Genomic DNA, 17,534 nt, shown 5'->3' with positions numbered 1-17,534 from the left:
AGAGGGGCTGGGCCTGTGCTCTCTCCTCCTTCCTCCCCACCCCCAGCTGTGGGTAGGACCTATCTGCCACTGCCTCTGAGACCCCATGTCATCACTTGCCCCAAGCATGATGTCCTCCCGAAAGGGAGGTGATGGAATGAAATCACACCTGATCACTGGAAGATCTGGAATCTCCTTGAAAATTGGTATTGTCAGACTGCCAAATGTTGGGAAATCCACCTTCTTCGATGTACTAACCAACAGCCAGGCTTCAGAATACAATTTCCAGCTCTACACCATTGATTCTAATGAAAGCACAGCAGCTGTCCCAGATGAAAGGTTTCGTTTTTCTTTGCCAGTACCACAAACCAGCAAGCAAAATTCCTGCCTTTCTACCTGTAGTGGATAGTGCTGGTCCTGTAAAAGGAGCTCACAATGCACAAGGTCTGGGAAATGCCTTTTTATCTCATTTTATCACCTGTGATGGAATCTTTCATCTAACACATACTTTTGAAGATGATGCTATCATGCAAGTTGAAGGAAGTGTAGATCCTATTTGAGATATAGAAATAATGCACGAAGAGCTTCAGCTTAAAGATGAGGAAATAATTGGGCCCATTACAGATAAACTAGACAAAGTGGCTGTGGGAGAAGGAGATAAAGAAGTAAAACCTGAATATGGCATAATGTGCAAAGTTGAACCCTGGGTTTCAGATCAAAATAAACCTGTTTGCTTTTAACCTGACTGGAATGACAAAAAGGCCGAAGTGCTGAATAAACACGTATTTCTGACTTCAAAACTAATGGGTGTCCGACCTGTAGCCTGCCGGCTGCATACAGCCCAGGATGGCGTGAATGCGGCCTAACACAAAATTGTAAATTTACATAAAACATTATGAGACTTTCTTTTTGTGATTAGGTGTTGCAATGTATTTAATGTGTGGCCCGAGACAACTCTTCATCTTCCAGCGTGGTGCAGAGATGCCAAAAGGTTGGATACCTCTGGCACCTGGTTAATCATGCTGAGGAAGACTACATTAGAAAGAGAAACAAATGGTTGATAAAAATTAAAGAGTGGGTGGACAGGCATGACCCAAGTGCTTTGGTCATTCCTTTCAGTGGGGCCTTGGAACTCAAGTTGCAAGGATTGAGCACGGAGGACAGAAAAGTACCTGGAAGCAAACAAGACACAAAGCGCTCAGGCAAAGCTCAGTGAGGTCGGGTCGCAGCACTGCAACCAGAACACTTACTCAGCACAGGCCCAGGTGAAGTGCGTGCACGGACTGCACGGAGAGAGAGAGGCAAAGGCTCCTCCAGCTGCAGGAGAGAGTCACACAGATTCTGAAGAAGGATTCATTTCTGCTGAGGTAATGAAATACGAAGATTTTAGAGGCTCTGGACATGTGGCCAAGGCTGCTGGAAGGTCCAGACAAGGCAGAAATTATTTTGTTGAAGATGGGGATACTATCTTCTTCAAGTTTAATACACCCCAGCAACCAACGAATAAATTTGTCCTTACTGAGATAAATGTACAATTTCCAAAAGCCATATGATTTATTTTTTAATTACAATTTCTGAAAACTCAAGGGACAAAGTTGGGGGCTTGGGAATCTTCCACAAACAATTATTTTTCTTTGTTTTAAAATTAAGATGCTATGTACCTCCAATGAAATGCAAGTTCAGTTCTACAATGTGAATGGCTTTGCTTTTCACGTGACTAAGACCCCACTCCAAACTGCAGAAGCTTTTCAGGAACTGCATTACTCTGGTGATACCTCATTAGCCTCCACCATGAATGCCGAGACTGACATGTTTGACGGTGAGGACGATGTGGCTCGCTCCTCTTTGAATCTACAGATAATGCATGTTTTACAGTACTCCAGCTGTCTGCACTCAATAAAGCATTTGTAGAAACAAAAAAGCCACTCATAGCACTTTCCTGGTTATTGTTCCTGGTTATTTGTGGACACGTGCAAAGCAGTAGAAACTCTGAGCCACCTGACATGCACGTTCCCAGCGAAGGTCCAAGCCAACAACATCCTGCCTTTTTGCTTCAGCTCTCGGGCTGTAAACAAGTGCCCTTTCTCCAGTTTATTTGGTGTCATGATTTCAAATTTTTGTGTTTTCGTTGGTGATTTGGCTGTTTAAAATGGCCCCAAGCACAGTGCTGTCTAGTGCCCACGTGCAAGAAGGCTGTGACGTGCCTTATGAAAACAATAAGTATGTCGGATAAGCTTCATTCAGGCTAGAGATACAGGTCCGTTGGTCACTGAGTTTAATGTTAATGAATCAACCATACGTGTGAAGTAAAGTGCCTTTAAGCAGAAATGCACGTAAAAGCATTAAAAAAAGGATGTATAACAGGGCAGTAAGTGTGACAAAAAAGGAAGCACGGAAGAGGCATTTCTCCCCACTAACTCTTCACCCACCCCTACAGCAAAGTACCCCCACCCAAGCCCACAATCCCCCCAGGCTACGGCACTGCCTCCATCTTCCCCCACACAGCCACAGTGGCTGTAGGAGTCTACACAGACAGACCTCGAATTACCTTACCTACCTTGTTTCTCATCAGGCTTCTGCTCAGCATGGACAAGGTCCCTCTTGCCTTCCCTGCTGGTACAACAGACATTCCCTTCCCTGTCCTTGCTTGTCTGCCTGGCCCCGGACAACAGTCACTCCCCCATCTGTCTGAACCCTCCTTCTTAGTTTCCTCCGCAGGCTCTCTTCCTTGCTTAAACCTCATGGTACTTGAGTTCTCTTCTAGTCCCTCTTCTCCTCCTCCTTCTCCACACCCTTGCCTGGTGGATCTCGTCTGCTCTCAGGACTTGCATTCACCAGATCTGCACAGAGCCCAGGCCTGCCCCCTGTGCTCCTTACCCAAGTCTACACTGTATCTCTCCAAGATCTTTCACAAGCATATCAATTCCATCTTATTCGAAAATAAGCTCATCCCTGCAGCCCTGCCACCACCCCTCCCAAACCTGCTCCCCTCCCTGAGTCCCTCTCTTAGCCAGCACCAACACCCACCCAACTGCTAACCAGCAGTGGGAGGATCATCCATGATGTGAGTCTCTCTAGCATACCCCCACATGATCACCCAAGTTCTGACAACTTTAACTCCTAAGTATCTCTCAAATCTGTCCTCTTCTCCTACTCTAGGAGACCATCATCTCCTGCTCAAATTGCTGCAACAGCTTCCCTCCTGGGCTCCCCACATCTGCTCTTCTGCCCTTGAATACACACACCATATCTTAGCCAGCGGTCTTCCTAAAGTTCAAATCCAACTAGATCCCAGTCAGCTTAAACCCGTCAATGGCTTCTCATTGTTCTTAGAAAAAAAAAAAGCCTAAACCCTTTACTAGATATCATAAAAATCTATTTATTGAATCTAACTCTTAAATCCTGTGCACCAACAATACTGCAATATTGCCCATTTCTATTTTGCTGACAATGCTCCTGATATCCAGCAGAATAACAGGCACTTTGTAGATGTTCAATCAATGAATAAACGAGTCAGTCAGATCTAGGAGAGGATAAGCCAACTTAATATTGAACACAAACTCAAATCTTCAAATATACAAAGGTATTAAACACATGACTCAAATCCTTGGCAAAGGGTTAACAATCAGAGAATTTCCACAAAATTATGAGCGGCTCCAGGTCAAGGTCCTTGAGGTTAGACATTAAAGAAGAAGGGAGGTGTACTTGCTTGCAGTCTAGCAGGGAGTGGCTCCCACTGCCACATGCCACAGCATGGCTGGATCCACTAAATGTTTGGGGCCCGTCGCCCATGGTGCATGACAATAAACTCATGAAGAGTGGGATAAGGGCCTCACCAGGGACACACACACAGAGAAGAACAGCGGCTTGGGGGAATCAAGTCTGCTCCACATTGGGATCCAAACACCCCTAAGGAATAAAAAGTAGCTTACAGGTAAAAAACAAACAGGAAACATCTATGGACACTCACTTGGTATACGATGCTTTGGAAGGATCTTTTTGAACCTCTTGTTTATTATTCACTACATTCCCCTCCTGAAAACCTCACATAGTTACAGCCATTCTGGGGCTTTGCTAAAGCATATGGGCTGAAGTGCTCCTGACTGCCACCACCCACTTTACTTTAGGTACCACTGGGAAGTCAAAGGAGAAATGGAGTCAAGAAAAAAACATGCAAAGGCAATGGAATTAAGGCCATTTTAGCTTAAAACCATCACTGAAATGGAATCAGTAATCTAATTAGAGAGCAGGAACAGGCTGCCATCAGCCTTTCAAGCCTCAGAAGGAGGTCTTGATGCCTGTGTGACAAATAAAAAGCTACCATGACCTCTGTGACCCTGTGAGGGCTCTGCTGCCATTAAGCACTAAGAAAGATCTTTTCCCTGGAGGAAAAAGAACATCTAAGAGGAAACCAAGGGTGTTTGAAAGGCAGGAGAAAGCCCACAGCACCAAAAGGAAGCAACCTCCAAAGGACCCAGGACCACAGGTGAGAAAATCCCTGCTGTGAAGAGACACAAGGAGCCTCATCCCATGAACCCTCCTCAGGACATGGGGAAAGGGCACAGGCCCTTCCGATCACTGGTGGGGATGCCCCACGCAGACAGCTGCAGCCCACCGCAGAGCACTGGCTGCGTGCCAGGCCTGCACTGAGCATTATCCATACATTACGACAAACGCTATGAGGAGGGGACTTTCCACTCCCTTCACCGCAGAAGGCATAAGTATAAAAAGAAAAATGTTGTCAAAATGTATACATCTAGCAAGTGCTGGGATTAGGACTTGAACCCAGGTCTGCCCATTTCAAAATCAATGACCTCCTATTTGAAGTACCACTTCTGGTTACTCACCTGTGCATGAGGGCTTCTACCCAGACGGAAAAAGGGTGTGTCCACTTGGACTCTCCTGAAAGAATCTGACAGTGACAACGTTGTGGGCAATACTGTGGTGGACAAATGCTTCATCACTGACTTACACGTGGATTAGCACAATAAATGTTGAAGTGAGATGGTCAGGACAATGTTTTGACTTCCCATTCTTCGTGAGGAAAATGAAACATGTTCTCTAGGCCTGGATTCCACAAGCACTAAACTTTTTACTGTTAAACCACAGACGTTCCTTTCTTAGTGTTACAATAATTCCAACCTAAAGAAAGATCTTTTTGACATGGCAAATGCTGCCATTGACTAGTCAGTCATCAGTAACACTACCGATTAATAGTAGTTAACTAGTAACACTGGTATTACACCAGTTATTATTACCACTACACAAGTCTATCAAAATGTCTCACATGTATTCAGGAAGGCAAATTCTGACGATCTGTCCTTCAAATGTGCACTTGGGCAGCACACATGTATGAAGTGGCATTTACTACAATTGGAAAATGAGGCAAGCACAGTAGGCTGGCTCACCTGTAGCACAGAGACTGCAGAGCTAAACCTTACATACTATCCAGACTTATTTGCCACTACAGTGCCCGATGTGACTTAGATCCTACCAATGAGACAGGCTCACAGGCATTTGATTTTAAACTGAGCCACCGGGGAAAGAGGCGGACGGCAAGGGTATCCATGAGAAGCAATTTCTCTCCGCAGGAGGTGAAGTGTGGGAGCTAGCAGCTCAAGTGCTGGGCTCCTAATTCAATACTTCCCACAGCTGCAGCCACAGCAGCTTTCCCAGACCTGGTAAGAGAACATGGACCTGGGGTGGGCTGTCTGGGAGGCTGGGCCTGGAGCCTATTCCTCCAAACCTTCTAAGGATTCTGGGAGCACTCACCCCCTGGATTAAATCTACTTGAGCTCCAACTCCCTCTAGTAGATGTTGTGTTTAATACAGGAAATGTGAGCAATAACAAGAAGCTCATCACTTTTCCTAGGTTATAAAATTCATAAAATATTAGGTATAAAATACTTAAGCCACAAAGGACAAAGAAACAGACTCAATATATTTTAATTATATTTTGGTATAATATCATTTGAGCTAGGGTAATTCATATAAACTATAGTATACACAATTTTATAAACCTAAACCTGCACTGTAATTTACCTCATTCATAAACATGAGATAACTTGACCTACTTTCTAATGTATTCAGCTCCTTCTTGTCGGCAGGAATCCGCAGTGACATTTTAAAAGTGGCTCTAATAATTTCCATTATATGAAAATGCATTTTCATTGATATCATCTTTGATTTTCCTCCCACAAACAAAATACTGTTTTCTCAACAGTTGCCTGCAAATGTCACAGGAAGCAAGACAGGCAAGACCTCAGATCCGAAAGGTCCACCGTTCAAACAGGGCTCAGTATGGGGCTTCTTGATGGGGGACAACAGTGGGAGGAGGAGGAGGAAGAGGCAGCCAAGAACGAGACAGTTTTGACCAAGGACACACGACAGGAGACAGCGGGTCTGGTTCTCCCTTTGTATGTAACCTGTGGGTAATTGTAGACCACAGCTTTTAAAAATCAGTATGAATTACATGTGAAGTAATATAATGCTTCCCTTATAATGCTTCCATGCTTTCCAGTAATTCTCTAATCTCAAGTAATAAAGAAAAAAAGAAACCCACTTCTATTCCCACAGCCACCTTCCAACTACATTCACATCACAACCATTAACAGCCTCCTGAACCTGGGCTGCATCCCTGAGACAGACCTCTTTAACCCACGCTGCTAATCCTTCTCAGCAGGTCTTTCCTGTGTTGAAGAACATTCTATGTCTCCCAAAAGCCCAGAGCAGAGTTTGGCAAACTACGACCCACACGCTAAGAATGGTTTTTACATTTTTAAATAGTTGAAGAAAAAAATAATCAAAAAATTATATTTCATGATAAATGAAAATTATGAAATTCAAATGTTAATGTCCATAAATCTAGTTTTATTGGAACACGGCCACACTCATTTATTTATAAATTGTCCATGGCTGCTTTCTGCACTACAGCAGCAGAGTTCAGTAGTGGCAGCAGAGCGTAAAAATATTTACAGTCTGGTCCTTTACCAGAACAGAGTGCTAACTCCTGGCCTGGAGTGTGAAATCCACAGCCCGTGGCCTGGCCATGCAGGTCATGGAAACCTGGGCATAACCACCCTTCCCGAGCCCTTCTTTCTCCCCCTTGAAGACATCATGTCTCCTGCACTGAAACACTCGTCTCCGTTCCTTCCAAATGTACTCGCGTTCTGCTGCCTGCTCCAAAGCTCTGTTCAATCTCAACAGCTTGTAGACATCCTCCTCTCCCTTCGTGAAAGTAGTCACATCATACATACACAACTTCTCTGAGGCTAGAACAGAAAAATGATTGGAAGAGTGCCCAGCTGTATTCTCACAGCACTATTTCTAATAGTAAGAGATGGAAAACACCCAGATGTCCAGCAATAGGGCAGACTGAGTAAGTTATAGCAAATCCGCACACTGAGGATGGTGCGGCGGCGTGAAGGGGTGGGGATGCCCCCTCTGCACCACTAGAAAACCAGCCAGGAGAAACTAAGTGAAAAAAAAAAAAAAAAAAACCCAAGGTGGAGAGAAGTATGTGCAGCATACTCTTGTTTATCTAAGAAGGAAGAGTGATATAAATATGAAAGCACACACACATTTGCTTATATATTTAAAAAGGGTGCAAAAGTAAGCCATATTTTTTTTCAGTTGCTACATATGGGGAGGGAGGAAACAGAATGAAGAGGGAACTGGGGTAAGAGCAAACAGCTCTGTACATGCCTTATGTTATAGACGAGGCTTTGAAACCTTGACAATATTGTGTAAAATTATTTAAATTTAAATTGAAAGTGGGAATCTCTAAAAGCAGGAAATAAAACGAAATCAATGAACCTAACTCTGTGTGCAGGTGGCAGCAAAATCACAGAGAATAACTATTCCAAGTATCTTCAAAACACAAGCACCTACAAAAATAAGGTGGTATTCCTGAACTGGGATTCTGGGTGGATGAAAGAATAGAGATAGGAAGCTGATGAAGCTGGTAAAAACCCTGTACTGCTGCACCGGGTACCCGAATTTCACTTGAAGTATTAGTATAAACCAATAATCAATTTTATCTCTGTTCTGTATATACACTAATGTACACATACTGGGTTGGCCAAAAAATTCATTTGTTTTTTTCTGTACAATGACTCAAGTACCACTTAGTTGTTTTTAAATTCATTAGAAGTGATTTGTTAGTTTATATTGTATTGTGACAGCTGTCATATCAGCATGCATTTAAAAAAACTTGTGAAAACTGGTAAACTTTTGTGTACCCATTTTAATATTGAAGATGGAAGACACACATTTTTTAATATTATGCTTTATTAGTGCAAGAAAGGTAAAAACACAACTGAAATGGAAAACAAGATTTGTGCAATATTTGGAGAGGGTGCTGTGACTGATCAAATGCGTCAAATGTGGTTTGCAAAGTTTCATGCTGGAGATTTCTCACTGAACGCTGCTGCTAGATGACTGGGTAGACCAGTCAAAGTTGATGGCAACCAAATCGAGACATTAATTGAGAACAATCAATGTTATACCATGCAGGAAATAGTCAATATACTCAAAATATCCAAATCAATAAAGTTATTGATGAAAATGAAAAATGTGTCTTTTATTTTATGGAAAAAAAAAACTAAACAGACTACTTGGCCAACTGAATAACATGCATGCATATTCCCTAGTTTGGTCCACTAAGATCTAGAAGCAATGATGAATACAGTAGTAATAAGCATCCCTAGTTTCTATACTGTGCTTTGACTCCTCATAGAAGTGGTGAATCTAAGTCGGAAATAAGAAATGGATAAGACAATCCTATAATATTTTGTTGCACCACAAAGTATAGAAAAACACAAAACACAAGTCATGTTGAAAGTACTTGGGAATTAGTTTCCAGTGGTCAAGTATGGGAGAATTCAACTGTCAATAAGAATGTTAAGTTGAAATGCATTAATCACATTTACGCTGAAAAAAACAAACCAAAGAAATACAACCTCAGTGATCACTTTTAGAGGATGCTGCTACAGAACTCATTGTTTTGAAAACAAAGGGAAGGTATGAGCATTTATCCTGACTTTCCTATATGAACCTCAAGGTAAACAAATAGTTAAGATAAAATTTCTTTTTATGTAAGTATTCTTGTATATAAACAAGGACAGGATGATAGAATTGGAAAATCTTTTTTTTTTTTTGCAATCACTAATGAATTAAAGGGCATAGGCAATGATTGTCAACGAACAGTACATATTTTTTAATGAAAATACACAGTCTGCCAATGATGTATGTAGCCCGTGGAGGGGACCCTAAAAGCCCCAGATCTGAATCTGGCTAAAGCTGGAGATTTAACTCACAAATTACAGAAAACACAAGAACAGAGAAACATGTTAAGTGGTACCATCAAAGAAGCTGTTGTGAAAATCCAGACTGGAAAACTCCACAGCATAGTTTTTCAACCTTGGCACTGTTGACATGTGGGCCAGATAATCCTGTGCTATGAGGGGCCACCCTGTGTTTTGTAGGATACTTCGCAGCATCCTTGGCCTCCACCCACTAGAGGCCAGGAGCACTCCTTGGGGTAACGACAAAAGGTGTCTCCAGACTTGCCAAGTGCACCTAAATGGGGGAAGGGGAGCATCCCTATTTGAAAATTTCTGCTCTGAAAGTACAAACAACTCAGTCTCTTCAACAAACAAAGCACAGGGTGGGGTGGAGGCAGCAGGGGGAGACAGAAGGGAACCTATAGATCAAAAGGGGCTCAGAGACCTATCAATCACCTGCAGTGTGTGAACTTTATCTGGATCCGATTCAAAGAAACTTAAACAAAACTACTATAAGGCAAACTGAGGAAATTTGAACACTGCTTTGATGTTTAATGATATTAAGGAAGTGCTGGTAATTTTTATGTTTTTGGTATAATAAAGTATCAGACATAAAATTTTTAAGCCCAATCTTTTAGAGACACATACTGAACTACTGACAGAGAAAACATAAAATAGCAAAGATGTGCTTCAAAATAATTGGTAGGAGATGCAGTGACTGGTGTGGCTCAGGTGATTGAGCATCTTCCCATAAAGCAAAAGGTCATAGGTTCTATTCCCCGTCAGGGTGCATGCCTGGTTGGGCGCCCAGTCCCCAGCTGGGGCAAGTACAAGAAGCAGCTAATCGATGTTGCCCTCCTTCTCTTTCTCCTTCCCTTCCCTTCTCTCTAACAATAAATATATAAAATATTTTTTAAGAAAATTAATTGGTAGGAGAAAGAACAGTATGTAACGATGAAATAAGACTGGCTAAGAATTATCATTGGACCTGGGAGATGGGCACATAGTTCACTATACTATTCTCTTCACCTTTGAATATATTTGAAGTTCCTGTAATAATGAGGGAGGAATAAATCCCATTCCTTTCAACAAGCATGTATGTCCCAGAATGACCACGGGAGGAATGTAAGAATTTATAGTTCCCTGGGCTTGCTCAGTCTCTAAGTGCCTCTTGGGGCCCTATCTGGATGCTGAGAGTACTTCTACTGTTTACAACATGGCTCTTAAACACGGGAGCCAACCACTCAGTGGAAAGCTTGCAGAGCTGTGAGAAAGGCACTGTACTGAACTGACCAGGAGACAGCATAACCTGCATCTAATGTGACCTCTTCTTAAGGGATGTTCACAAGCGATTTTGTTTATAAGGGATTTTGCCTGAGGCTCTGAATTTACAAGTTCGCTTCCAAGTCAAGTGTGAATTTTATTCATCCTGGAAGGAGCCAAGTCCCCACCAGCCCTAAACAGCCCACCTCACATCCTCAAAACTTCATCAACTAACCCAGAAATAAATGCTACTTGCTTCTGAAGACCTATGCCACCCTGTCAGAAATATCCCCTTCTTTCTCTGAATCTACTCTCTTCTGCTTATTTGTCGTGGACACGTCTGCACTGCAGTCTTTCTGGAAACATGCAGACAAAGCCCAACAAGGCCTATGTCATGATACCCTCCAGTGGATTCCTCTGAATCCAAGCTTCTGAGAAGAGTGGCCAACAGGGAGGGCAAGCAGCTGTCCCTGGGCCTGCCTGCACCAGACCTTCCAAAGGGACAGCAGAATAAACCAAGCATCCTGGACGACCTGGAGTCAAAAGTTCCCCTGCAGGAGAGACTGAATCATTCTTCACGGCCTAGAGGTAAATACGTGAAAGGGTGTATAATGTACTGGGGGAATACTTAAGATTCAGTAAAAAATATATATACATATATATACACACATATATATTTTAATAGTGTATTTTTATTCTATTTTTTCCACTACCATTTACCCCCTTATATGCTCTTCCACCTCCACTTACCCCCACCCCCCCCACAGTCACCACACTACTGCCTGTGTCCATGAGTCCTTTTTCTTTACAAAAAGGCTTTTTACACTTATTTCCTTCTATTGCTGAAGGAGTGAGTTCTACTCAAGTCCTCTAGAAGCTACATTTCTAGATGTAGAATAAAATTTTGGTCAAGATTTCAATTGTCCTAAGAGACTTGTCCCTCAAAATCACTTGTGCCTGAGTGTCACTGGACTTGTATAACTGTGAGGATCAGTGATCTTTGTATAATGGGACCAAGAATCTCTCACATGGGTGAGTACTCTGCTCAGCACTCTTTCCTATCCTTACAATCAATCAATATAAAAATAAAAAACTGCCACATCAGAATTAATCGTTGCACCATCACAGCAGGGTGAACTTGGATTGCTCACCATTATCAAGTGTGAATGTGGAACGTCACCCTGAGTCCCCACAGCAACGAGGCAAACACTGACCCCTATCGACTCATTAAGTCCTAACCTCACGATGGCCAGATACCTCCTCCGTAAATATGTGCGGCCCATCTCTGAAGGTTTCCCTTTCCTTCAGTACTTACTTGGGGATGACTTATAGGTCGATGTTTGGGGGATAGGCCCTATTTGCACTGAGCCAGCACATGTTAATGCTGCCACCTTGACCTAACAGAGGTAGTGAGGCAGCGTCCCGACCATCGCCACCCACTCAGTGAAAACACATTCATGGAGAGACTGCTGGTTCCCCTGCTGAAGCGTCACCGGGGGCCTGCAGAGTGAGGAGGGAGCAGCCAGGGTAAAGAGCAGCACTGTGTGCGGGACCCACGTGCACAGGGCACCTGCCATCCAATTTACTAAACACAGTTATACCTGAAGATTTATACAGACCGCTGCATTCTTGAGAGAAAACGAAGTGTTAAAAGTAAAGCTGGATTGTTTTTCCAGCCTTTCTTCTAAAATAACTACCAAAACACACTGTAAAGTAAGATAATCAGGTGTACCTGACACCCAGACATAGGTCAGGCTCTAAGAAAATACCTAGATCAACACCCACCATTGACAAAGCACCTGCTTCTCACTTCAAATTCACAAAGGGAATGTTAAGTAGCTAAGGGTCCTCCCATTCCCAGTCACAGAGTTCTGTACAATGGGCTCCTGGCCACACAGCAGCCACAAAGAGGAGGAGGTGGGGAATTAAGCGGTGCTGATGTTCCCAGAGCAGCTGGAACTTTCTGGGGGAAGACGAGGTCTGCTGAAGGTGTTCTGAAGATAGAAACCACGGCTGGCACCACACGCCCAGCCCAGCCCAGCCCAGGATCTAGGATGCACTTCTCACGGGAGGCCTCAGAGGCCTCTCATGAAGATCTCAACGTCTTGGTGTACAAAGTGTCAATGACATCTGTTCCATGGAGCTGATGTGACAGTTTCAACACACACCAGGCCTCAAGCAATGACGGCTCACTTCACAGACTGGGTGACTGACCCTTCTGAGACACCAGGGCCTGAAGTTACTTTTCCAACTGTGGTAACAAGCTTTGTCCTGGCCACTAGCACCTGCTTAGAGGCAGGTGGCACACAGAGATCGAAATGTCCCGGCAGCAGGTGGAGGGTGGGGGACTGTGGAAGGGGGACCTACGGAAATAGAGTGGGGTGCTAATGTAAGATGTGAAGACAGAGTCCAGGAAAACTTGAGACTTCGTTCAAGGCAGCTGGTGACCTGTGAAAGGGAGAATCCATTCTCTGTGGAGGGGCCACGGTGTGAGGACTTGAGGCTCAGGAAGAAAGGAATATAATCCCACCGCACAATGTGGCTGCCATGGGAACAGCAGCCACCTAACAGAGAGAGTAATGCTGCTTCTTGCCTTTAACATTCAGAATCAATTTACAGGTAAATTATGGAAGCCCTTACCAGATTAAAGAACAGAATAAAAATATAACCAACTATGAGCATACAAAATTAAAGGTATAGCTGCCCAAGATGAAGAGGGTGGAAGGGAAGGGTGAGTGCTAGACAAGAAACAGTGTCTCTAAGAGGTCGCGCGTGTCATCCGAGGGGCACGTGGAAACACTGAAAGCGAGAATCAGGGTGGAGAGGAAGGGAGACAGGAATGGTCACAGCGAACTAGTCAGAGATCGCAACAAGATACCAAGAAACTGCCTCTAAATCCAATAAAATGAGAAATGGTGCTGCAAGCATAATATTTAGACAGGTAGGAATCCCCACAAAAGCAGCAAAGAGGATCCACAGGAGGAAAAAAAGGTAGTTGCTTTTGAGAAGCAAGCTAAGTGAAGGAGATAGGGGAAGACATGTTGATTTTCTGTTCTATAATGTCTTCTATTTTTAGCCACTTGCATACATTACTTTGACTGAATTTTTTTTTAAATAAAAGGTCCTCTATAAAACCATTGTTTAGATCAGTAGGATTTTACTCAAGCTTTACCAGGCCTCACAGTGGTGTGTTGAGACCCCTGCAGCTGGACTCACAGTGTGTTTACTTTACTTTAATCTTAGTCAAGGCATGTTTAAGTTGTACAAGTGCACTAGCCATTTTATGGCTCTGAAAAGCTGTCCAATTCTGATTTGTTGTAAACAGAATAGAATGGCTTTGGTGATTATTCTAGGTCTCTTGAATATGTGACTTCACAGCAAAAAAAAAAAAAAAAAAAAAAGAAAAAGAAAAAAGAAGTGATTTTTAAAGGTTCACATTCCACAGTGAAAGAGTTAAAAGCAGGCACAAGTATTCCAGAGCATTTGAGTCTATGAAATCCAATCAATTCTTAGGCAGAAAAGGCTCAAATCTTGAGTTCTTCAGGAGGGCTTTTTAACTGTGATAGAAATGAACTGATAACATAATTAGCCAAAAAGCTTAGGGAAATAGCACATTCTACAATAGTATGTCCATGGATAAGTTTAATTATGAAAAACAATCTGGAAGCCGTTATTGTGTTGTTCTAAAACATTTACTAAGCACAGACAGAGGAGTAAGGAGGGCAGCACGTGTCTGGGAACCCTGACCAAGGAGATGATGCTAATTGGCAGGATGTTAATTAGGGCTCCCAGCCACTGGAGGAGCCAGCAGTGGGGGAGAAAGTGGCGGCGGTGCCCACGGTCAACACGCAGAGCAATCCACAGAAGTCAGCTAATGGAGCGTGGCAGGAAGACAAGAGAGCATAACAAATTACATTTTTAATGGAGGGAAGCAAGCAAGGAACAACTTATCTTTACTGACGTCATTACCTTTAAATGTCTGACCAGAATGACAAATGGCTATGCAGATCTGCTTTGAATTTTATAGATTCAATAGCTTTGCTAAACAGCAGTGGAAACTAAAAATTCCCAGAAAGCCAAAAACAATGTTTTTCATTTAGAATCGGTTTTTGAATATTTTTCTTACAAGCCTGCAGGGAAAATGGAGATAAGTTCGGAATATTACAATTATTCTGCAATCTGGTCCATACTACAAGTCATTAAGTAAAATGCGAAACAAACCATTTATCATACACCCCCAGTCCCCCTACTCACTCACGTGCTTGTTCATGCACACATGGTCTCTCTCCTCCCAGGCCGGGATGCAACCCCTTAAAGCATCATGTTTACTGCCCTGAAGCATGTCTGTCTCAAATTCTTCCTTGCACATCCCTGCAAGATCTTACCCAGCATGGCCAGGCCTTCTGAAAGGCTCAGAACATGATTGATTAATTACTTCATTCATTCATTAAATTTTATTCAGACTTGGACAGACCCAAATCTCTTAAAGCAATTCTCCTTCCATCTGGTTTATGTCAAAATAAAAGCTCCTGCTGGCATATATTCATGTCTTTAGACACTTTCAGAAATCTCAAGATTTCAGGTAGTCTCTCATATTCCTGTATTTTCAAAACACATGTTTCTGTTGTTTTTCAATATAGCTTCTTCCAAAAAAGGGAATGAAATAAATATCCTTGGGGTAGAAGCAACCCAACTGAAGTGCATAAATCAGACAGTAAACCCAAGGTTTGTTGATGGAGGGAAAACCACCAGGTAAATCTGTCAAATTTCATTTGAGTTTCCCAGAAAATAGGCATGTAAAACAAACAAAAGCCGAAATCATGAAGAAGGGAATTCTAAAGGACTAAACCACTATGTTTCAATCAATGTAGACCAGGGGTGTCCAACCTTTTGGCATCTCTGGGCCACACTGGAAGAAGAGTTGTCCTGGGCCACACATTAAATACATTGGAACACATAATCACACACACACACAAAATCTCATAATGTTTTAAGTAAATTTATGATTTTGTGTTGGGCTGCATGCACAGTCATCCTGGGCCACATGTGGCCCACAGGCCGCTAACTTCACAGAACCTGCAGAAGCAGCCAGGGTTAGGCAGGCATTTTGGAATAGGGGGTATGGTTGCCCCTTCCTCACATTTTTTTACTGTCTTAATAATTCAACCTATTATTGCCTCTACCCTCCACCCACCTTACTCCTCACACACATCTCCACACCCCAGGGAGAAGTAAACAGTAAGGCTAGTTTTCCGTTTTGTACAGACCCACAGCATAGAAATTCACCTGGCGTGCTCTCTTCAGATCTGAAAACTTGGGAGAGGCCTATCATCTGATGTGCTTCCTAGCCTGTGCGCCCAGGCCCGTCAGCCAGACGGGACTACCTCCCGCCCTCTGCAGGTTCTCAAAGAACAACACGCACACCAGGATGCCCAGAGGACCCCAGGGCAGTACAGCTCCTCGCTCTGCCACACCGGTTGTACATCCTGTCCTATGGCCCTCTCAGCACTCTATCCCTTGACCACTACATCCCAGCCCTGTGCTCCCTGCACTTGGTTTTGGGTTGGTCTCCCCGGAGACAGCTCTCAACATCCCCACACTGCAGGCAGACATTAATCTGTGACGTAGCACCTCACCAGAGGCTGCCTACAATGTGGAAAGGGAAGATTGGAAATACTGTTAGTGGACACCTTGAATACCATCAGTTTTCATTTTTACATTGACTGCAAGGTGGCCCACAGCTGAATTTAACATCACATGAACGAACCATTTTTATTTGGGTTTCCTAAAAGAACCATCCTTTGTCTTCTGTTTGACCTCTGACCTCAATTAGAGCATGCTAGCTGTCATAGTATTTTCTGGAAATAGCTGATATATAACTACAATACATTTGTTTCCTGTTTCAGAGGAATGATACAGTTTTAGGGGCAGAAGAGCCCTTAATAGTCATATACCCCAATATTTCCCAAACGCTGGTCTTCAGGCCAGCTCTGGCTAGCTCCGGGCTAAGTCCCTGGTCAGCAGAGAAACAAGAAAGAAGTGGGGAAAAAAGAGCATTTTCATAACACTAAATATATACAACCTAAAGACAAATTTATGACATTCTACTCCTTTAGTATGTATTAAAGTATTTCTTCTCTAATGAAATGATATTTGTAGTGATAGCTGTTTCTGAAAATAAATCTTTGATTATGGAAAATTTTAATCACGAAATAGAATAGTATGCAAATATGCAGTAAACCTTCAGGCACTCATCCAGTGTTAACAATGATCAACTACGTCTACAAATAGCTCCCCCCCCCCCCCCCCCGCAAACATAGTAAAAATTGGTCCAGAATTTTTTTCCTGTTCTACAAAATTGGTGAGTGTGGGAACAGCTACGCTGGGCCAGCCTATACATTTTACAATAAGGACATGGAGACTGGCAGTGATGAACTCATCTGTCCTTAGTCGTACGGCTGGTCGAGTACAGAGCTGGTGCATCCAGTGCTCCAGGTGCAAGGCTTTGAGAGTAGAAGCTGCTCTTTCCTCACCCGCAGGCCTCAGTTGAGGCACGCCCAAGACGCATGGGACAGGGGCTGGCTTCCCCCTGCCCAGGCTATCTCATCCACCCAGCTTGAGATCACAGAGCCACAACCAGGACAAGCAAAGGGGAAAGCACACCACCGATAACCAAGAGAGCAGCTGGGGAGCATCCCTGGAGAGCTCCAGGAACTACCACGCAATTTCAGTGCAGAGACTATTGGAAGTTTCCACATTAATTCCTTATCCAGCACTTACAAGTTTATAAAGCAAAAGTTTAAAAGTGAATGAATAAGAATTCATACAATAAAAGTAAAAAACCAGTTATTCACTGCCCCCCATAAACCCCGACCATCACCCCACCAAGCACCGGGACGAGTATCAAATTGAAATGGAAGTAATAAGACCAGGCAAGTATACCCCTGCCTCACAGAACCATGATTACAAAAAAAAAAAAATCAGACAAGACAGTGTAAGTGACAATGT

General features: G+C 43.2%; 1 protein-coding gene and 1 pseudogene across 4 annotated transcripts in view; one reads left to right on the top strand and one right to left on the bottom strand.

Annotated features, from left to right (window-relative positions):
- TLN2 (talin 2) overlaps positions 1-17,534 on the bottom strand; it is a 414,657-nt gene that overhangs the window by 221,821 nt on the left and 175,302 nt on the right. The gene's annotated exons all lie outside the window — the stretch shown is intronic.
- On the top strand, positions 9-2,301 carry LOC114492200 (annotated as a pseudogene).

Source organism: Phyllostomus discolor, chromosome 1 (genome assembly GCF_004126475.2).
Source record: "Phyllostomus discolor isolate MPI-MPIP mPhyDis1 chromosome 1, mPhyDis1.pri.v3, whole genome shotgun sequence".
Lineage (NCBI taxonomy): Eukaryota > Metazoa > Chordata > Mammalia > Chiroptera > Phyllostomidae > Phyllostomus > Phyllostomus discolor.
Note: the sequence above shows the minus strand (reverse complement) of the source record. Positions and strands in the feature narration are given on the sequence as shown.